Source organism: Nicotiana tomentosiformis, chromosome 2, assembly GCF_000390325.3.
Source record: "Nicotiana tomentosiformis chromosome 2, ASM39032v3, whole genome shotgun sequence".
In the NCBI taxonomy this organism is placed as follows: Eukaryota; Viridiplantae; Streptophyta; class Magnoliopsida; order Solanales; family Solanaceae; genus Nicotiana; species Nicotiana tomentosiformis.
Genome location: NC_090813.1, coordinates 15,623,969 through 15,639,775, shown reverse-complemented (window position 1 = coordinate 15,639,775; position 15,807 = coordinate 15,623,969).

Genomic DNA, 15,807 nt, shown 5'->3' with positions numbered 1-15,807 from the left:
TTGAGTTCATTTTCAAGCCTATTGTATGCCTCACTTGCAACTTCCTTTCTCTTTTGGATAGTCCCAGAACCGTTTCCTCTTTTTAATTCCTCTATCATTTCTTTTAGGCCCAGGACTACTATCAATAGGTTATCTCTCTCATTTTCTACGTCTTCAACCTTTTTACTCAGAACATTCTTTTCTTTCAATAGATCCTCGATGGTTTTTTTTAGGTCAGCCACTACGATAACCAGATCATCTCTCTCATTTTCTACCTCTCCTAATTCCATAGTTAAAGCATTTTTATCATTTATAAGATTGTGATAAGCATCAATTAAAACATTTGCCAAAGATATAAGCTTTTTCTGAGAATAAGACTTCAGATTTCTTTGAACATCTAGAAAGTTTACCTCATCATCATCATTGTCTTCATCATCATCAGATTTTGCCATTAGGGCAAAGATAGAATCATAATCAGCGACAATGTTGTCTTTTAAATCTTTTGTCAGGAACTGGGTTCCTCTTGGCTGCTTTGTCTGTGTTGTGCTTGTATTGGTTTTGCTTGAGGAGGGGACAATCCTTGATGAAATGTCCTGGCTTCCCGCACTTATGACATAAGTCATTCCCTCTTGGCTTGCTGGAGCTGCCCCTCTTTGGAATACCTCTATTTCTGTGAACCATCTTCTGAAATCGCTTTGTCAGGTAAGCCATATTCGCATCCTCACCACTTGATTCATTGTTGTCTGTCTTGAGGACCAGTTTATTCTCCCTTTTGGGCTCTCTTCTCTCATGATCCTTTTGCTACATCCCGCATGTCATACGTTAAAGTTTCGTCGTAGGCTCGGAAATGAGATTATTTTTGAGGTTATAAGCATTTATGCTATTTGTAACAGGTGATAAGTAACGTGAAGGTTAGAGGGTAAATATATCAAAAAAGATGAGTTTCGTTGAAGGTTGTCAATTTGGAATAAAATATGGTCCAAGCTATAATACCCCGTATTTATGGACTAGTGCCATACAAGGTACCACATGACCATGATAGTAAGGTGTATGAAGTGTGTTAAAAGTGATTAGTATTTTTGGTAATTTAAGATAATTCTTAATTATGTGGGTAATTGATTAATTATTGGTTAGTGAGAGATTAACAAGTTAACAAATCAATTGGAAAATTAGGTGGATAAGTTTGGTAACGTGGCAGCAAAGGGCTAAGTAGCCATGGCTCTTGATTCATTAAGACTAGGTGGCACATTAAGGGATCTTTGGGCAAAACTAAGCCACAAAAGTGAGGCCCACAACCTGTAACTTTAAGAGATTTTCTTATCTTATTAAAGTGTGATGCTAAGATTTGCAAAGTAACGAATCTTCTTCAGAAAACTCATGCGAGATTATGTAATAACAGTGTGAGATGCAATTCTAAAAGAACACGGTACGATCTTTCTCAAGAATATCATACGGATTTTTCCTTACTCCGATCCGCCGTTACATGTTTCGTCGCGATTGACGTATGTTAGAGGGATTGTCAAGAGAATCCATTCAGGTATGTTAAGTCTACCCCTTCTTTCCTTTTGGCATGATTCATGTGATACAAATGAAGCGAGCAAATACACAGCTTTCATAAATGACTATATTCATAGAAGTACTAGGGGTGTCTATGTTCTTGATTCCCCATGTGACTTATTATTATATCTATATCTTTTGTTCATGGGTATCAAAAAAATACGTAGTTGATAAAGTTAATTCGAAAGGCATATTGATCTTATAACATTCCGAGAAATATTATTAACGTATTTTTTATGCATTTCATTCATTTATACATGTACATAGACCCATGACCAGATGGCATTATATACGCGTATATTATATATATATGGGATATGGGAAATGTTACGGTGTTATATACGCACCACCAATTGATCAGCTGATATATGTTGATGATTTTGCCCACAGTGGCCGAGATGATATGATGGGATGCCCTCAGAGTCTTGATGATGTTATGTACACCTATACCTATGCATGATACGACATTTATACGTACGTGCATGACATTATAAATGTTTCAGGATTCACAAAGTTATTTAGACTCACAGGTGAAATTCTTTACTCTATGTTTCATCTATGTCTTTATGTACTGATTTTCATGCCTTACATACTCGGTACATTATTCGTACTAACATCCCTTTTGCCCGGGGATGCTGCGTTTCATGCCCGCAGGTGCAGGTAGACATGCTGACGGACTCCCTTCTTAGGATCCTTGATCAGCGAGAGTTGGTGTACTCCATTTGATCCAGAGCTGCTTTGAGTTTTGGTACGATGTGTTTGTATACATATATGGGTATGACGTGGCCCAGTCCCGCCCGTTATAAAGTTGTACACTCTATTAGTGGTCTGTAGACAGTCATATATAGTTGAATAGTATGTGGCCTTGTCGGCTTCTAGTTTTGGATATATAGTTGCCTATAGCAGCCTTGTCGGCTCGCCCTACCGTATTCCCCATGTATATGTATATGTCTTTTGGACATGTTTTCCTCACGTATGTCATTCACGTAATTCAACAGTTTATTGATAAATATTATTTATGACCTACCCTTAATTCATGTTTATATCTTAGACGCATGCTTAGGGGTGTTCGACAGGTAGGACTCGGGCACTCGTCATGAACCATCGGTTTGGGTCGTGACAAAAGTGGTATCAAAGCAGTTCTGTCCTAGGGTTGTCTACAGACCGTGTCTAGTAGAGTCTTGTTTATGGGTGTGTTATGCACCACACTTATAGACATGAGGCTAGAGGATATTTAGGATGGTTACTTTTCTTTCTAATCTAGATTGTGCGATAGAACTGAGTCGTAAGTATTCACTCATAATCTTTACCTTATTTATGTTTTTAGTGATGTTTATTACTACTAGACGACAGGCGCAAGCCGCTAGCATGGGTCAGAAGGCTACAAAAGTGTTAGAAGGGGATATAAGTTACACTATAGAGTCAGACCCATCGGAGATCATGGGTTCTATTGAGGAGGATCCTTCCGAGGATCCATATGAGTTATCCGTTCGAGTAGTATCCATTTCGCCGGCAACAAATGGGGTGAGAGGAGTTTCGACCTCACCAAGGCCCTTAGTTTCATTATCAGGGTTCGTTGATCAGGGTATAAGGGGAGTGGTGCACGGATTGGCACAACTGGGTTCCCCTCAGGCTCAAAACTATGTCAAGATATTTATATACACCAGTTTTTCTAAGGTTCCAGATAGTCCATAGCTTGGGAGTCCGTCAATCAAGGTGCATTTGTGTATGTTATAGGCTATGCAGAGGAAGATGAGAGTAATCGGGCCAAGAGGAGGAAGGTAGCTGATAAGGATATGAAGATTCTGATTCGAAGTGTGTCTGATCGAGGCTCTCATATAGGACGAGGCGAGGACCCTCTACTGTAGGCTGCCTCCAGATATCAAAATTTGGTTAGTGAGCTCCACTTCTTCCCAAAGTATTACCAAGTCAGGGTTATGTATATATTAGGTTGTTTTATGAGGACGTAGGGAGCCTTTTCCCGACTTATATATATTATGGTTATGTTTTCTTAGAGGTTTTGCAGATAGTATCCTCTGTATAGTTTTAGGTATGACATATCTATGGCCTTGTCGGTCCCTATGTATCTATATAAACCTTTTTTTGAATTAGTTATGCGAGTTAAGTCCTAATATTGTTATGCATATGTATATATAGATGTGGCCCGTTATGGCCCATGATAAGTTTGATAATATAAAAGGACAAGGTACGTGGCGCTCAGTTGGGTAGAATTTGATGTTATAATGGGTATGGATTAGTTGGCTTCTTGTTATGCCAACGTTGATTGTAGATCAAAGATGGTTCCTTAAAGATGTGTATTGATTATAGACAGTTGAATAAGGTGACGATCAAGAATAAGTACCCACTCCCGAGGAGTGATGATTTATTTGATTAGTTGAGGAGAAGGATATTCCGAAGACAACATTCAGGACCAGATACAGGCACTTTGAGTTTCGTGTTATGTCATTCGGTTTGACTAATGCCCCAACAGTATTCATGGACTTGATGAACCGAGAGTTCAGATCCTTTCTAGATCTATTCGTGATTGTATTTATTGATGATATATTGGTGTATTCTCGTTCCGAGACTGAGCATAAAGATCATTTGCGTACTGTGCTCAAAGTTCTACAAAAAGGGAAGTTTTATGCAAAATTCTTTAAATGTGAATTCTGGTTGAATTTTGTAGCTTTCCTTGGTCATATTATTTCAGGTGAAGGTATCCGGGCTGATACACAAAATATTGAGGCAGTAAAGACATGGCCTAGACCTACGACACCGACAGAGGTTCGTAGCTTCCTCAGCTTGGAAGGTTATTATAGGAGATTCGTAGAGGGATTTTCTTCCCTTTCAGCACCATTGATAAAGTTGACTCAGAAGGGAGCTAAGTTTCAATGGACTGATGCTTGCGAACGGAGTTTCCTGGCATTGAAGGACAGATTAACTTCAGCACCGATTCTAATGCTCCCATAGAGGACCGATGGTTATGCTATCTATTGTGATGCTTCGGGCGTTGGATTGGGTTGTGTACTGATGCAGCATAGTAAGGTTGTAGCCTATGCTTCTAGACAACTAAGAAAGCACGAGAAATATTATTAACGTATTTCTTATGCATTTCATTCATTTATACATGTACATTGACCCATGAACAGATGGCGTTATATACGCGTATATTATATGTATATAGGATATGGGAAAAGGTTACGGCGTTATATACGCACCACCACCTGATCAACTGGTATATGTTGATTTTGCCCACAATGGCCAAGATGATATGATGGGATGCCCTCAGAGGCTTGATGATGTTGTGTACACCAATACCTATGCATGATATGACATTTATATGCACGTGCATGACATTATAAATGTTTCAGGATTCACAAATTTATTTAGACTCACAGATGGAATTCTTTACTCCATGTTTCATCTATTTCTTTATTTACTGATTTTCATGCCTTATATACTCGGTACATTATTCGTACTAATATCCCTTTTACCTGGGGACGTTGCGTTTCATGCCCGCAGGTGCAAGTAGGCATGTTGATTGTCCCCCTTCTTAGGATCCTTGATCAGCGAGAGTTGGTGTGCTCTATTTGATCAGAGCTGCTTTGATTTTGGTACGATGTATTTGTATACATATATGGGTAGGACGAGGCCTAGTCCCGCCCGTTATACAGTTGTATACTCTATTAGAGGTTTGTAGGCAGTCGTGTATAGTTGAATAGTGTGTAGCCTTGTCGGCTTCTAGTTTTGGATATATAGTTGTCTATAACAGCCTTGTCGGCTCGCTCTACCGTATTCCGTATGTATATGTATATATGTTTTTTGACATGTTTTCCTCACGTATGTCATTCATGTAATTTAGCAGTTTATTGATAGATATTATTCATGACCTACCTTAATTCATGTTTATATCTTAGACGCATGCTTAGGGGTGTTCGACAGGTAGGACTCGGGCACTAGTCATGGCCCATCGGTTTGGGTCATGACACCTTTTTCTTCTTCATTTCATAAGTTTTCGGATTACCAATGAGTTCATCAATGGTCAGCTTTTGTAGATCCTTTGCCTCTGTGATAGAATTTACTTTGCTTTCCTAGGAACCAAGTAATACGCTAAGTATTTTCCTGACAAGTTTGTTCCTTGGAATGATTTCTCACATAGTGAAACAAGTGTGCATGTCCTGAATGGACTCATCGTCCTTCATCCTAAAGAGTTCATACTCAATGGTTAGCATATCAATCTTCGACTGCTTGACTTGAGTTGTCCTATCATGTGCTGTTTGGAGAGCTTCCCAGGTCTCCTTGGCAGATTGACAGGCAGATATCCTGTTGTATTCGTCTGGCCCAATACCACAAAACAATGATCTTTTTTTCTCGAAAGATCTTCTCTATAGCTTTGAGGTCAGCATCGTTGTACTCCTTCCTAGTCTTGGGAACTATCACTGCTGGTTCCCCAATGGTCTTCATAGGAACAAAAGGACCATCGCAAATAACATCCTAGAGCTTTGAATCTTCAGCCATGATAAAATCATGCATCCTTGTCTTCCACCATCCGTAGTATTGGCCATTTAATCTTTTTGGTTTGTAGATAAATTGACCTTCTTCAAAGTTTGGTGGAGCAGCCATGAGGATCTTTTCTAGGTGTTAGCCTGATAGAAAGAACCCGCTCTGATACCAATTGATAGAAACTTACGGTCCATCAAGCTGTATAGAGAACCAAGTTCTCTATCAGTTCCCACAGAACACATACAAGAAAATAAGCAAATGACACAACATAGTTTTACGTGAAAAACTCCCAACTCATGGGATTAAAAATTACGACCTACACTCATAGGAATTCAACTTCACTTATCGAGCAAGTTCAAATTACAACCTATTGTAACCTAGGAATTAACACCTTAATCCCTCACTCACTTTTAATAACTCTATTACAAGACTCTTTGTAATGACACTATTACAAAGCTCACAACTCGACTAACTCTAGTCAAGACACAAACACACAGTTTATGATTTTACAAGGGGTTTCTTACACAATGCTTCTAGCTAAGCTAAGTTGGAATTATAAGTAAATCTCTTTAACAAAGGTACAACATAACTAAGGACATATAATGACTCAATGCAGGAAACTGGTCCTTTGTTGTGATGTTCTCTGTTCTTGAAGCCCTGAATGTCACTTGCAAGTTGGCAACACACTTGAGAGAAAGCTTAATCAATTCTGGGATGTGCAAGTGTGTTGATTTTCCATTGCTTCATGTTAATATTACACAAGTGACATCACTTGAGTGATGCAAGTATATTTGGTACAAGGGCATTCCCCATAAAGTGACTGCTGCACTGTTTGCATTATTGCGTGTATGCAGAGAAACAATTGCAGCCACATTACAACTATGGGGAAGTTGACTGATACAGTCAGCAAGGGAAATGATGTCTATCTATTCCCTATGTTGTTTCTTTAACTCTGAATGTTGGAACCTTTCCTAGACTTGAGACTTGTTGATGTTGAACACCTTGAGAATGTTGAGCAGGTTCACTATCTGGTTCTTAACATTTAAGTTTGTTAGATCATCAAAACATAACAGGATACATAACCTATCAGAGCTTAATCTTGAATTTTATTTTATTTTATTCCAAATGTTTGAGGCATGATCTTGATCTTGACGTATTTTTAATCCAAGGGCTTTGATAGCATCAAGGACAAGTATAGAGTTTTGGAAATTCAAAGAAGGCCATTTACAATATCTCAAGTTAAAGAGTTACAGACTAAGGTTGTTGGACTTCAATGGCAAATAAAGAAGCTTTTAATTGTAGAGGACGATCTCAAGACCAAATGAGATGAGTTGTACAAGTTTTACAATTATTTGGTGGCCCAAAATGAAGTCCAAGAGGAGGAAGATTAGGTCCCGAACTCGGCCCTTGAAATCTAGCAAAATGGCACCCAGAAGTAGGGGTGGGCGTCGGTCGGTTATTATGAAAGTACGGTTCGGTTTATCAGTTTTCGGTTTTATAATATTAATAACCAAACCAAACCAAAGTATTTACGGCTCGGTGCGGTTTTTTCAAGGTTCGATTTGGTTATTTCCGGTTTAGTTTTTCGGTTATTAACGGTTCAAGATTTTTATATCCGATATAGACTACATATCTTTAATTGTAGCAAATTCTTTCACTGTTTCTGCTTGGCAGTCTGGCACTCTCGAAACAAAGTCAAAAAGACAACAGCAAGGATGGAGTAAATTCTTTTTAATTTTTTTTAAACAACACTAACGCGATATTTTTTTGCCTCTGTTTTTGGCTTTTTGCTGTTGTTCTTAACGTGATAAACAACATCAATAGCTACAAGAGTTGAACTTGTACCATTATTAATTACATGTTATCTCAACAAGATATTATAAACAAAAATGTAAATTTACAGAACAAAGTAGATAAGGTATAGTTCTTTATTTCTCCTGTCCTCGTTAGACTTCAAATAAAGAAAATGATTGACGCGCAGAGTTAAAAGCTGAAAGAAACCACTAGGAGGAGCGATAAAGGAAAACTGAAAAGGGAATCAGAAGAAGGAGGTAACCACTAACCTAATGATGAGCAACGAGCGGAGGAGGAAGGCATCACGGGCATCGGCACAATCGCAATCGCACAGAGGAGGAACCGAGGAAGGAAGTTAGGACTGAGGAGTGGGGACGCTTAAGAACAAGAACCCTAATTAGAAACAATTTCTAATTTTAGATGGTTTAGGTACTGGTATATTGGGTAAATTGGGCTTGGGTAAATATTGGGTTTCAGATGGGTAAATCGGGCTTCATAATTCAGATGGGTATTGGCCTATTGTGTTTTAGTCTTTCAGATGAGTTAAGTCTGTATTGGCCTATTGGGTTAGGTACTCATACAGTCCAATTGGAGTTCAAACCAAAGGGATTTGGCCGCCCACCCTACCTAATTGTAATGACTTTTCTTATTCCTTAACAACCATCCTACCTAATTTTAATGACTTTTTATGCCTAAGCAGCCACCCTATCTAATTTTAAGGACTTTTACTCCTATAAATAAGGACTTCTTCTTATTCATTGAGGGCTTCATTTTTATTGATTAAGAATATTATACTTTGAGAGTTCTTTTGAACCTTTGTTACTTATGCTTTGAGATTTATCTTTCAACTTTTACTAGTTCATTGTTCAAGGTAGTAAGATAACTTCTTTATTGTGATATCATTGATTACTTTGTGGTATTCTTAGAAGGCGATTAATACGAGTTATTAATTGTTGTCTCAAGTTACTCATAAAGCAGTCAATATCCGAATCTATTGTTTTGATTTGTTTTTAAGTAAAGGCATTTGATTTCGTCAATAAATCAAAACTTTGTTGCTTGGATCTTGTTAAGGCTATAGAACTTGCGTTCTTAGAAGGTCATGGAATTCATTCCTTGAATTTTTCCATATCCTTTATTTTCTGCACTTTAATTCTAGTTGTTCAATTCTTTATTGTTATTGCTTCCACGTTTACTTCTCAAATTCTTACTCTAGTTTGGATTTTCGACCTTGTTTTTGCAACAATCGTAGTATTTTATGTCAAACAATATTAGCGTTACAATCTCTATGAATCCTCTAATTTTACTTTTCAATAGTAAATAAAAGAGTCTTCGAGCTTAATCTTGAATTTTATTTTATTTTATTCCAAGTGATTGAGGCCTGATCTTGATCTTGACGTATTTTTAATCCAAGGGATTGCAGCTTGTTCTTGAATCTTCGTCTTGATCTTTTAATCCTTAGAACACTTGAATGCTTGTAACTTTTAGAGAAATCTGCAGCGTTTGATCCACGAGCTCTCTCTTGCTTCTTGCTATAACTTTTGATCCTTTTTTGGGTTATGAAGACCCCTATTTATAGTTGTGGAAGGGAGGAGTTATGATAAGAACAAACTCTTTTCGACTAATCAAATTGAAGTGTGACAAGGCCGCATTTGATTGGCCAGAACATGTCACTTGCACATGTGGTACGATTTCATTAGCCTTTTAATGTGACTTGGCATGCCTTATCATTTTAACACGTGGCATGATCCCATTGGCTCTTATGTCTTGAAAGTACAAGAGGGGGAGGGGTGAATTGTAGTTTATTGAAAATTAGTCGACTAACAATGATTCTAGTTGACTAAACACAGTGCAAAATGAAAGATAACAGTAATTAAAAAGTAAATAACACACATCAATTTTCTACTGGTTCGGTACCATTATGGTACTAATATACATCCAGTTTCCCTTGGGTCACAAGGGTTCCCTTTATATCTTGAAAGTATTACAATACAGATGGTTTTGACTAGTTCTCCACCAACAAAAAATAGCAACAGTGAATTCTGAATGTTTGACACAACTCTCTTTTGTGTTCTAATTCTTCCTATCTTTTGAGACACTGATAAACTAAGGATTACAGTGTTTAGGCTAAGAAGTAGAGAGACTTAGAAGACAATGTGTGTAGTTGCGCAAGCCTTCTATTTGATCTTAGCAGTCTTCTTATAAGAGATAAAAGGGTCGTTGAGTCTTGACCGAAATTAGAGGCACGAGATCATCAAAGGGATTTGACCTAAGGGTTGCCTCTTCGAATCCTGCTCTTGGGAGAGCCCAGATTCGATCGTGACTTTCCTTGTCACATGCTTGTATTGAGGAGTAATTCAAGCCTTGATTGAGAGCTTATTTTTGGATACAAAATATTTGTTGGTGAAGGCTTCCTTGATTAGCAATCTGAACTCCATTGATTGAGGTCTAATAAAAGTGCTGCAATGAAGTCCCTTTTTCTTCTCCATTAATTTAGCAATCATATATTTGGATAGCATCGCATTCTTTCCATTTTGCTTGTTTCGAATTCTGTAATCCTGCAAACTAACATAAGATGGAATTGTCATCATTGAAACTTTGAAACTTAATAATCTCCCCCTTTTTGATGATGACAATCAAGAGAGAGTAAAAATAAAGTAAACATAAACTATGAGACTTCCTTTTTTTTTTTATATGTTGCTCCCCCTGAATAATTGAATAAATGCTGTCTCCTGATGTGCTGAGTTTCTCCTCCTAAGGTGTTTACTTCTCTACATATTTCTCCCCCTTTGACATCAATCAAAAAGGAAAAAAAAACACATAGAACAAATAATATATGAAATAATATACATACTAGTTAGGGGATTAGAGCAGCAAAATTAGTGCCTTCAGCAGAGGCTTAGCTAGTTCAGACCCAAGCAAACGATTGTTTAAAAAAAAAAAAACTAACAAGCAAGCATAAGCAAAAAGCAACAAAAATTATTTGTTACACCATCACATAGAGTCTCATTAACTTCTTACTAGGAAGTACTTGAGAGTGTTGATCACTTTGGTGCAGAAGGAGTTATAGGAATTTTCAACATCTTTGACAAGTTTGTCCATCTTTTCACTCATGGAATTGAAAGCCCTGGTTCCTTGCCTCCGTGTGGCTCCCATATCCATCCTGAGTTTATCCACATCTGTACCTGTCTCCTTGGTAACTTCTCTGATTTTGTCTACCTGTTCCTTCATCTCAACTAGTAGCAGTTTTACCGCATCTAGATAATGCTGAATTTGCTGAAGATTTTGAGAGGCAGTCGACTGATATGCTGGTTGTTCAGTTTGAACTTCAACTGGCACTGGAATACTTTCGACTTTGGCGTGCTTCACCCATCCATCATCACCCAGGGTGTAACTCATCATTGAGAAGGTTGTCTTATCATAAGTATTAGTAACGTGCTTGGGTGTAAAGGGTGCCAAATCTACCTTCATGACCTCGAGAACATGTGAGATGAGAAGACCATAGAGCAAACATGCAATAGAAGAGGATATATCCCTAATACTTTCAAGCATGTATTGACTAATCCACACAAACCAATCAAGTCTTTTATTGTTAACCAGACAGTAAAGGACAAAAACATCTCTAGTGGACAAAGAGCTAAGGGACCCAGTTCTGGAGAGGAGAGTAATAGCAATCATATGGGCCAAGACACGATGTTCAAACTTAAGATTCTTGGGACCAATGTCAGGAGGATTATCAGAAAAAAGGTTTTTGCTTCATCAAAGGAAACTTCATAGTCTTTGGGCCACGAATTTTGTACAAACACATCAAACCCACTAAACTTAGCAGAGAAAATCTTTTCAAATTGATAAGAGTCCAAAACAATTCTGGTGCTTAAAACCATAGATTCCAAGTCATCTTTATCATTCACAAAAAGGTTTGCATAAAACATCCTTACTGGTTTTTCATAAACAGAGTTTCCAATGGTATCAAATAGAGAGGAAAGGTGCTGAAAATCGAAAATAGCAGTCACATCATAGTGAAGATTTTTCATGAGAGAGAGAGAGAGACTTACAGAGCGTCCATGAGCCATAGATTTTGACTTGTAGGACTCAAACCTTGCTTTATCACTGGGACTATAGAAGATTAACTTATCCTTAGGACCAAATTCCATGTTCTCCACTTTACCTTTCTTGCATGCAGCCTTTTTGGGGGTTTGCTCCATTGGTCTTTTGCCGGCCTTTTTCTGACTAATGGGAGGATTTTCAGAAGATTCACTGCTTTCATTGTCTGTTCTAAGGAAATCTGAGTCAATAGACGACTCCACATCCACAAGTTCTTCCGGGTTTTTGAAATCTTTGACTGCGTCTGGTTGCAGCAGAAGATGAGGGATTTATTTTGGCTATGGTGTGAAGGATTGCTTTGAAGATAATGAGGAGAGTACTGGAGAAGGAAGGGTTTTATGGATGCTTTTGGGAGGAGCGAAGGGACGTCTTGGTTAAAGGAAAGGACAGGTTCAGAAGGAAGTGATGCTTATGAAGTGACTGATCGGCGGTACTGAGAAGAGGCAATAATTACACTTACACACAAAATTAATAAAGCCACACATAATTAAGGAAATAAAATATTTTAGAACAAGGTAAAATATTTAAAAACATGGTAAAATATTTAATTTACAAATTTGGCACAATGCCAATCCTTTTTCGGAGTAGTCAAAATCTTTCTTCCGAAAGTGGTTTTGTAAAAATATCAGCAAGTTCAGAATCAGTACTAATAAATTCTATAACAATGTCACCTTTTGCAACATGATCATGGATAAAATGATGTTTAATTTTTATATGCTTTGCTCTAGAATGATGCACAAAATTTTTTGATAAACAGATAGCACTGGTATTATCACAGAATATAGGAGTAGATATAAGAGATAAATCATAGTCGAGAAGTTGATGCTTAATCCATAGAACTTGTGTGCAACAGCTTCCAACGGCTAAGTATTCTGCCTCAGTTGTGGATAGTGCAACACAATTTTATTTCTTGCTATGCCAAGATACTAAGGCATTTCCTAGCAATTGACATGTCCCACTAGTGCTCTTTCTATCAATCTTGTCACCTGCAAAATATGCACCTGAAAAGCCTTTTAGAGAAAAATTGTTAGAACGATCATACCATAATCCTAGCTTAGAGGTACCAATTAAGTATCTAACAATTCGTTTAACAGCAGATTGATGGGATTCCTTAAGAGCCGACTGAAATCTTGCACATTTGCACACACTAAACATAATATCCGGTCGACTAGCAGTTAGATATAATAGAGATCCAATCATTCCTCTATACATGGTTTCATCAACCTTTTCTCTATTGCTGTCTTCATCAAGCATTGTAGTTGGATTCATTGGAGTGCCAATTGACTTAGCATTTTCCATGCCAAACTTTTTGAAAATCTCCTTAGTGTACTTGGTTTGGCTAATGAAAATCCCCTTTAGTAGACTGTTTGATTTAAAGACCAATAAAGAAAGTCAGTTCTCCCATCATACTCATCTCAAATTCTCCTTTCATGGAAAGAGCAAATTCTTCACAAAGAACAGAGTTAGGGCTGTCAAAAATAATATTATCTACATAGATTTGAGTAATAAGATTACCTGAACTGGAGTGCTTAATAAAAAGAGTTATATCGATATTATCTCTTTTGAACCCTTGATTTAGAAGAAAAGAATTTAACCTTTCATACCATGCACGAGGGGCTTGTATGAGACCATACAAAGCTTTAGTCAACTTGTATACATGATTAGGAAAGGTGACATTTACAAATCCGGGTGGTTTCTTCACATATACTTCTACAGAGATGTAGCCATTTAGGAACACACTTTTAACATCCATTTGAAATAGCTTGAATCCTTTATGAGCAGCGAAAGCAAGTAATATTCATATGGATTCAAGTTTTGCTACAGGCGCAAAGGTTTCATCGTAGTCGATTCCTTCTTGTTGAGAGTAACCTTGAGCAACCAGCCTTGCTTTATTTCGAACCACTTGACCTGATTCATTCAATTTGTTTCTGAAAACCTACTTAGTTCCAATGATAGAGGAGTTTGGAGGTCTTGGAATCAATTCCCATACTTTATTTCTTTCAAATTGATCTAGTTCCTCTTTCATAGCACTTATCCAGTGAGTATCTTTGAGAGCTTCATCCACTTTATTTGGCTCAAATTTAGACATAAGAGCTACATGAGATTTGTTCTTTTGTGACCTTCTTGTAGTGATTCCTTCCTGTGGATCTCCTATAATGAAGTTGTGAGGATATCCCAGTTCACTTTTCCATTCATTTGGAGTATTTGAGGGAGTTTCTCTTTCTTCAGTAGTAGACTGATCTGCTTGAGGCAGTTCGAGATTTTCTGTAGGTACTTCAGCTGGTTGAGTCTGTTGAACAACATGCTCATTTTGATGAACCTTTTCCTATAATAACGGATTTAGGGACACAAGAAATTTCTTCATCTTCAGGAATTTGTTCATTCCTTGGGCGAGGGTTAGTATCAACAAAAACAACATGAATATATTCTTCAATGCACACAGTTCTTTTATTGTAGACTCTATATGCTCTACTTGAAGGAGAGTAACCAAGAAATATACCTTCATCACTCTTATGATCAAACTTACCCAAATTATTCTTTCCATTGTTGTGTATAAAACATTTGCATCCAAAAGGGTGAAAATAGTTGATATTTGGTTTCTTACCATTCCACAGTTCATAAGGAGTTTTTTTGAGAATTGGTCGAATCAGACACCTATTGATGATGTGGCATGCTGTACTCACAGCTTCTGCCTAGAAATAATGAGGTAGAGAGTTTTCCATAATCATGGTTCTTGCCATGTCCTGTAAAGTTCTATTTTTACGCTCTACTACTCCATTTTGCTGCGGTGATCTTGGTGAAGAGAAGTTGTGAGAGATTCCTTGATCGTTGCAAAAATTTTCAAAAGCCCTGCTTTCAAATGCTCCTCCATGATCACTCCTGATAGTAGATATGTAGTATCCCTTTTCTCGTTGAAACTTCTTACAGAAAACTTCAAAATTCTTTAGAGCATCATCTTTGTGACTTAGAAACATAACCCAGATAAATCTAGAGAAATCATCTACAATGACAAATGCATATTTCCTACCACCTATGCTAGCAGTTCTAGTAGGACCAAATAAATCCATATGCAATAATTGAAGAGATTTGGAGGTGGAAGCAATGTTTTTAACTTTGAAAGAAGAACGAGTTTGTTTTCCTAGTTGACATGCATCACATATATGATCTTTTGAAAAATCTAGTTTTGGAAGTCCAATTACAAGATCATGTTTAGAAAGTTTTTGAATAGTATGCATGCTGGCATGACCAAGTTTTCTATGCCAAACCTAGGGATAATCAATCATGGAAGTAATACAAATTTGATCCCCAAGATTTTCTAAGTTACTGATAGTATAGACATTTCTGTCTCTGTTACCTGAAAGAATGATTTTACCTGATTCATCTTCTATAAACCAGCCATGTTTCTTAAAACGAACCTCATAGTCATTGTCGCATAGTTGACTAACGCTGAGAAGATTATAGCCAAGTTCATCAACCAAGTAGACTTCATCTACATCACATGTTGAGCTTAGATGAACTTTTCCAATACCAATTACATATCCTTTGGATTTGTCTCCAAAAGTAATTGTTCCTCTATCTAGTTTGGTGACTGATTTGAACAATTATTTGTCACCAGTCATATGTCTGGAACACGTACTGTCGAGATACCATTTTCCTTTTCGATTCTTCTTGCGGTGTTCCTGCAAAACAAAATTACTTATTTTTAGGTACCCAAGCTTGCTTGGGTCTTGAATGGTTAGAATGCTGAGTGTTAGTTTGATTTGAAGATTTAGGTCTCCAAACCCATCTCCGGTTATCTTTGAACCTGCAACGATTTGAGGCATGACCTCTTTCACCACAATAAAAACATGATGGACTGTTAGAGTTACCAGG